The 6,528-nt window shown below is 39.3% G+C and overlaps 1 protein-coding gene and 1 pseudogene across 1 annotated transcript in view; both read left to right on the top strand.

The window, feature by feature from the left end:
- Positions 1-6,528, top strand: part of LOC138051368 (uncharacterized) — a 28,322-nt gene that overhangs the window by 10,051 nt on the left and 11,743 nt on the right. The gene's annotated exons all lie outside the window — the stretch shown is intronic.
- The window catches only part of LOC138054625 (uncharacterized), a 4,513-nt pseudogene continuing 654 nt past the window's right edge, over positions 2,670-6,528 (top strand).

The following is a 6,528-nucleotide window of genomic DNA, read 5'->3' as shown; positions in this document are numbered from 1 at the left end:
CTCTCTCTCTCTCTCTCTCTCTCTCTCTCTCTCTCTAGAGGTTAAAGTGGGCACTTTTGTAACTAAGTTCTCTCGAAGGCTTACAAATGTCCATTTGTACGATTTAAACCCAGGTTTCCTATTTTTAGGAGAGTATACTTTATAACCATTGTGGCCTGCAAAGATCAATATTCCACATCGAAAACGAGGCTTTTTACAGCTGTTTTTTCACGTTTGAGGTTACAAAAGTTCCCGGTGTCGTGGTAACGTTCGTTTTTTAGTGGTAAGTTGTGAAAACTTGGCAAAATGTAGGTATTTAAGACCCTATATTACCCATATGTATTCACTCTTTTGCCACTGTAAATAAATAAAGTGGTTCTCGGGTATACAAAAATTATGAAGTTTTTTACTTGAAATTTCAAGTAGAGTTGAGGTTTCCGGATCATTGAAAAGCCGCTCAGTAACAAAACAAAAGTCGAAACTCGATTGTACCATTATAATCAGTCAAAGTCAACCAAACTTACGCTACACATAGTTGTACTACTGTACTTTATACACCTAAAATTTGACGGCCTTCCGTAAAATCCTTGATTAGAAAACATAGGTATTTCTAGCAGTGGGTGTTAGAAATTTGTAATGTTACCGAAGTGCCTTTTTTGCAAGATATTCCGTCAGCGCGAGAAAGACATTTTCTTTTTCAGAAAAAAAAACAATCTTTTGGTATGGAATTAGTACTAAATACGGCCCTTATCAGTGAAAATATTTACACACTATCGCCAAAGATGACTGAGAAATAAGCCATTTATGCCTAACACTATGAATCAGTGGCTGCATGCTTCCAGGCCATGCCTTTAATTTATTCCCCGTGTTTTTTTTTAAAACAAGTTTAAGGCAAAAATAAAAATAATAAAAAACACAGCACACACACAACAAGAAGCCTCATCAAACATTTCTTTCAAAAAGCTTGTTTTGTGTGGGTCGCACATCCACATTTTCAAACCGCTTCGCGCCCTAGTTAGGTGATTCAGTCAATGCCCGATGTCGTTTCACGTTAAGCAGCATGCTCCGCGGACCCGTATAAGGATTCGTGAACGTTTTTTGAGACCAGTTGAGTTCCGATGCATGAAGAGAAGACAAAACAAAAGATACGTGCAAGTTTTCATCTTTTTTCCCTTCAGCTCAAGCGGACTGTTCCACCTGCTACTGCTGGCTATAACTGGAGAAACAGGTGACATTCTGCGCACTACAGCTGTTATAAGTGACAAATTGTTAGCACATTAATTTGATTATGCTTAATTTTATTTCTGTACTTGATTTTTATGTTTACTTAAGCAGCACCATAAGCGCAAGAAAATAAGTTTAAAGGGGTGCAACATTGTGCAACTTGTTTCTCGCAATTTTCATCTTCCCTGGCAACATGACAATAATTATTTTAAAATATGCTTTCACCTGTGCAAGCAATATTTTGCACGTGGAGCCTTGGCTGTAACTATAGAATTGCACACCCTGCCATGAAAAACGACTTTTCTTACCAGATGCTGTCTCAGAGCCAAGCGTTTTTGAGCAACGGATGGCAACCAGAAGTGAAGCGTTTTCCCTATTAACCCCCACTGGTCCAACCACATTTATACTGTTCAGTGCTCTTACTGGTATAGAGACGATTTGCTCGCAAATTTGAGCTAAACCACTGCCCAACAATAAGAAAACTCCACTTCCGGTTGATGTCCATCGCTCGAAGACGCCCTTTTGACGCCCTAAAGTTAGCGACAGATGAGAGCTTTTATATAACGGACTGTTCTCGTCCCACGTGTTGTGGCCTTGAAAAAAATTGTAGGATGGATTACTTCGGCCTCCAGGCAAGACTTCGGGATTTAAAGTCAATCGAAATGCAGGCCTTAAGGCAGGGTAATCAAGAGAAAGCAAAAAATGGTGAGTACTTTGAGCACAATCACAGTTTTGTTTTCCATTTGTGCTATTTTTACGTCAGATCGTATGGTTAGATTAAAGCAAGTCAGCTATGTCACGGTATTCGAAGGTCATTTGGGCAGATCTTTAGCTAAATAGGAAATATGAAATTCCTTTGCCGATGAAATAATCGTTACACGGACGATGCTAAGCATAAACGACCATTAACCAGGTGAATTGTAGTGAATTTGAAATTATACGTTGGGCCGACTGTTTTTTTTCCAAGATTTATTTGGGAATGCAATTCCTTTTCAGTCTTCTCCTTTTTTCCCATCCATGCGCCTCTTTGCTTTTTTATGTTGTTCTGAAATTGTAATTGGTTGTTGTTATTTTGCTAATTCTGTCTTATGGTAAATCTGAAAGTCATGAAAATGGCTAAAATTGCGTGACATGGCAAATTTAATTAAGTTGATATCCTGTCCCTGAACTGGCTCATTCTGCTTGTCATGAGCGGTTTTTGAAATTTCTTTGTATGGGGATCATGCTCTTACATTTTCTTGGGTGAAACTGTTTAACTTAGGTAAATAGTTTGATTTAGTGACCACCACTGCATTTTTTCATGGGCATGAATTAATGTCAATAATTTTGCATCGTTTTTCACATGCCAAAGTATTTATATCCAATACTTGGCATTTATAAAATGAGGCTAAATTATGGACGTAAATCTTGTGCATTTAGCATCATCATTGGCGGTATTTAATAACGGCAAGTGCAGAAGAAAACATTTTCATGGTGTAATGATCACAATAACTAAGCATACTGTATCAAGAGGAACACAAAAACCTTTGCAACTGAAACTCAAATTTTATTCATTACTGGTCAACACTGTTCATGTTTTTCCTTGTCTATCATTTAGTTGTCCGAGAAAGCCTTTGAACTTAGGCATATGTGGACTAGGAGTTTATCCAGCTTGCCTGCTTACTCAAGCACAGAGCCTGTAATTGCAGTCAATCAAAGTGAAGAAAATTCCTGTGCTGACTGGCAAGAGGAAAGTGATTATGTCACCAGTGAAGGTGCTAGGTCCAAAGGTGAAGATGAGAATGGGGCTGGTGGACCTGTTGAATTGGGCAATGGAAGTGAAGGTGAAATCAGTGAGGTTGAGGGTGTTTTTTCATCTGACGAAGATGATGTAGCAGATGAAGGAGATAAGCCAGGCAGGAAGGGGGATGGAGAACTTTCAAATGCCAAAAGTTACATCCGAATGTTGAAGGGTAGGATCAATTCCCCGGAAAATGAACAACCAATGGAGAAGGAGGAACCAAACAAAGAAAGAAGACATAAGGGACGAGGGAAACGTCTGTGTCCAGTCCCTTACTGCAAGAAGGTGGTAGTTCACATCCCTAGGCATCTAATGCAGGTTCATAAGTGGTCTCATTCTCGATCTCGTTCAGCAATCACAAACTTTAATTTACGGAAAAAGTACACATTCAAAAGTAAAGAAAGTGCTGAGGCAGGTAACAGGAAGAAGAGAAATAATGGTGATGAAGAAACAAAGGCCTACAAGGACTACCATAAAAAGAGAATTTGTCCTATGATTGGATGTTCAGCATGTGTGAAACGATTACCAGCCCATTTGAAAAATGTTCACAAGATTAGCCCTTCATCTGACGAGTACAAAAGTCTGCTGAATAAAGCTTTGCAAAAAGGAAAGAGGCCCTATAGAGTCCAGTTAATTGACAAGAGAGCTGCCGGAGAAAAACTAACCAACTTCGAAACAGCAACACTTGAAAGTAGCGAAGAGGTTTCACTTGAAGAAAGTCAGGAAGTTGAAATGGAACAAGTTGAGGAGCTGGAGAATGAGGAGAAGGAAATAGTTATTGATGAAGATGGAGAAGTGGTTGGTAGTGCAAGTGCAAGTGCAAGTGCAGAAGCTGATGTTGAATCTGATGTTGACACTCTCCCTGGGTTAATTGTCGATTTTGAGAATTGGCTACAATCACCAGATGGGGGCAAAAAAGACGTGAAAACTGCCAAACAGCACGCTTCACAGGTTAAGAGGATCTTGTTTGTGATTGACATTGACAAGAAGGTGTCATCTCTTCTAGATTTCGGTCTGTTAAAGGAGAAGTTTGTTAAACATGCTGAAGAAAAGTATGTTGCTGAAACTATCAAATCATATCTTACAAGCCTGCAACATTTTTACTCCTTCCTGCTGTCTGAAAAGCCAAAAGAAATTACAGCCAGCTGTGAGTTAATCAGTCAGTTGAGAGAAAAGATGAAGAGATGGTCTACATCTTACAAGCGTTCAAGCTTGAAACGGAAGTGGGAAAGGAGGGAAGAGGATCGAGTTGAGGCTATCACTGCAGAAAAATTGAAGCCTTTGAAAAAAGCCAAATTTCCAGAGATGCTATCATCCTGCTTGGAAAGCTCAGTGGAAAGCACAGTGTAGACATTGCACAACAACAGTACACCCTTTTGCGTGACTTCCTTCTCATTCAGATTTCCATTGATAATGCCAACCGTGCTGGAGTTTTGGCTAACATGACTTTAAGAGAATTCAAAAGAGGCTACAAAGAAGGTGACAGATTTGTCATCAATGTCATGAATCACAAAACATTCCATGTTCATGGCCCAGCATTAATTGTCCTAACAAGTAATTTGTATAATTGGATGAGCATATTTGTTCAAGAAGTGCGCTCTAAGGTGCCAGGTGTTGGAGCAGGAGAAGACCAGCCACTATTTCCATCTTTCAATGGAACAAAACTGCAGTCCAGTCAAATAAACAAAGCTATCAAATCGGTTTGGAAAAAGGCAGGGGTAGGAGGACGCATTCACAGCACACTATTCAGGAAAGGTGCGGTGACTGCCTGCCACAAGAGTCACAAAGAAATAGCAAGCGATCTGGCTCAATTGATGGCTCATAAGGAAGACACTGCAGTAAAATACTACCGTTTGAGCCAAAGTGCGAAAGCATCGGTGACTGCTTCACAGACACTTCTCAAAATTATGAGGAAAACGAGCTCTCAGTCTTGTGAAGAAAGATCTGAGGAACTGCCATCTGAACAGCCGGGAGAAGACATGCAACAGAATGCAAACGAGGAAGAAGCTGAAGAAGACCCATTGAAAGATGAAAGAAGGAATGTATTAAAATTGCCATGGTCAGAAGAGGCGGTTCAAGAAATACGCCAGTTATTTAAAAAAGAAATAGAGCAAAAGAAAGTCACCATGGAATGTGTGAAAGAGAAGATCAAGGATAGTCAAGTGTTCCGAGGTGAAGATGCCAGAAGAGTTTATGACAAAGTTCGCGCAGAGTGGAGACATCCAGTATCCAAGAACAACACTTTAGACTTGCCAACAGAGAAAGAAAAACTAAGTGATAAAGTAGAACGACTTTTCAGAGAAGAATCATCTGCTGGTTCTGACATCGTCTCGCCAACAACAGCATTAAGCAACAACACAAAGGCTCTTTTCAGTGAGGGAGATGTACAAATATTACATCGCTTATTTGAGGACATGCTTCAGAACACTCCAATCTCGAAAAAGGTCATTTCTGACAGACTTTCTTCTGATGCCAAAGGAAGAAGCATGTTACAAACGCTGTCATTGAGACAAATAGTTAACCGTATTAAGTATGAGCGCAGGCAGAGGAGAGGAAAACAGAGCAGCTGTTAATACCAGGTATGTCTTGCATTGTGTGTTGCACATGGATTGCTTTAATATCCCCCAGAGTTGATTTCTGTTATATTTAAAATTCTGAAGCAAGCTGTTTGTAATACTGCATGCAGGCTGCATTCAGTTGGTTTATTTAGAAGAAGTATAGTTGTACCTCACCACAACAGAATGATCATTTAAGAAGGTTAGAGTCATTGTAGAGTATCAAATTAAAAAATTATGTTGTATGTTGAATTATCTATGTCCGGGTGAAGGATTTATGCTCTGACAAAGGACTTTTGTAGCTGTTGCTGTTACTGTTACTGTTATTGGATAATTTACCTTGTCCACCAAATGCTACCAAGTGTTAGTCCAGTCCCTACTGACCCAGCACCACAGTTTCTCTAGAAACTCACTCCTTGAAAATAATGTAATGTGTCTATCACTTAAACTTTGTTGTGATTGGTTTCAGGTTTCCATCAGCTGCTCTCTTTGGCTGGAGTCAGGTGGTTACAATGCACTGTGTTTGGAAGCAACAAATACCCACTTATGACTTCAAACAATGGTGTACAGTGCAAGCAGAGACTTAATGACAAACAAAGCCTTAAGTTTGTTTCTGTGCAACAGATTTGATTTTTCACATTTGAGGTTCTGTTTTATGGGAAGAAGTAATTTTTGAAAGCCTTACTGTATTGCTTTAGCATTAATTGGAGCTTATTATTTTTTTGCCTCATGTCCCATGTGATCTTTTTGCAGCTCTTGGTTTGTTTGTTTTTTTCAACACCGACCTGTTAATTCCTAATTGTAAAGAGTGGGGATAATTTAATGTTTTCATGCTTTGCAAAGATGATTTGAATGAGACTTCAAAAATTCTGTTGCCAGTATATCTTCAATTCCAGATTAGTCTCACACCGTCAGAAACTTTGTGAAAGCCTCACCTTTTACACCTCTTACGTGATTTTATTCTATCCATTTTTTTTAATGCATGACAGA

Source organism: Montipora capricornis, chromosome 6 (assembly GCF_036669925.1).
Source record: "Montipora capricornis isolate CH-2021 chromosome 6, ASM3666992v2, whole genome shotgun sequence".
NCBI lineage: Eukaryota > Metazoa > Cnidaria > Anthozoa > Scleractinia > Acroporidae > Montipora > Montipora capricornis.
The sequence above is the reverse complement of the archived record's forward strand: the minus strand, read 5'-3'. Positions and strand labels throughout refer to the sequence as shown.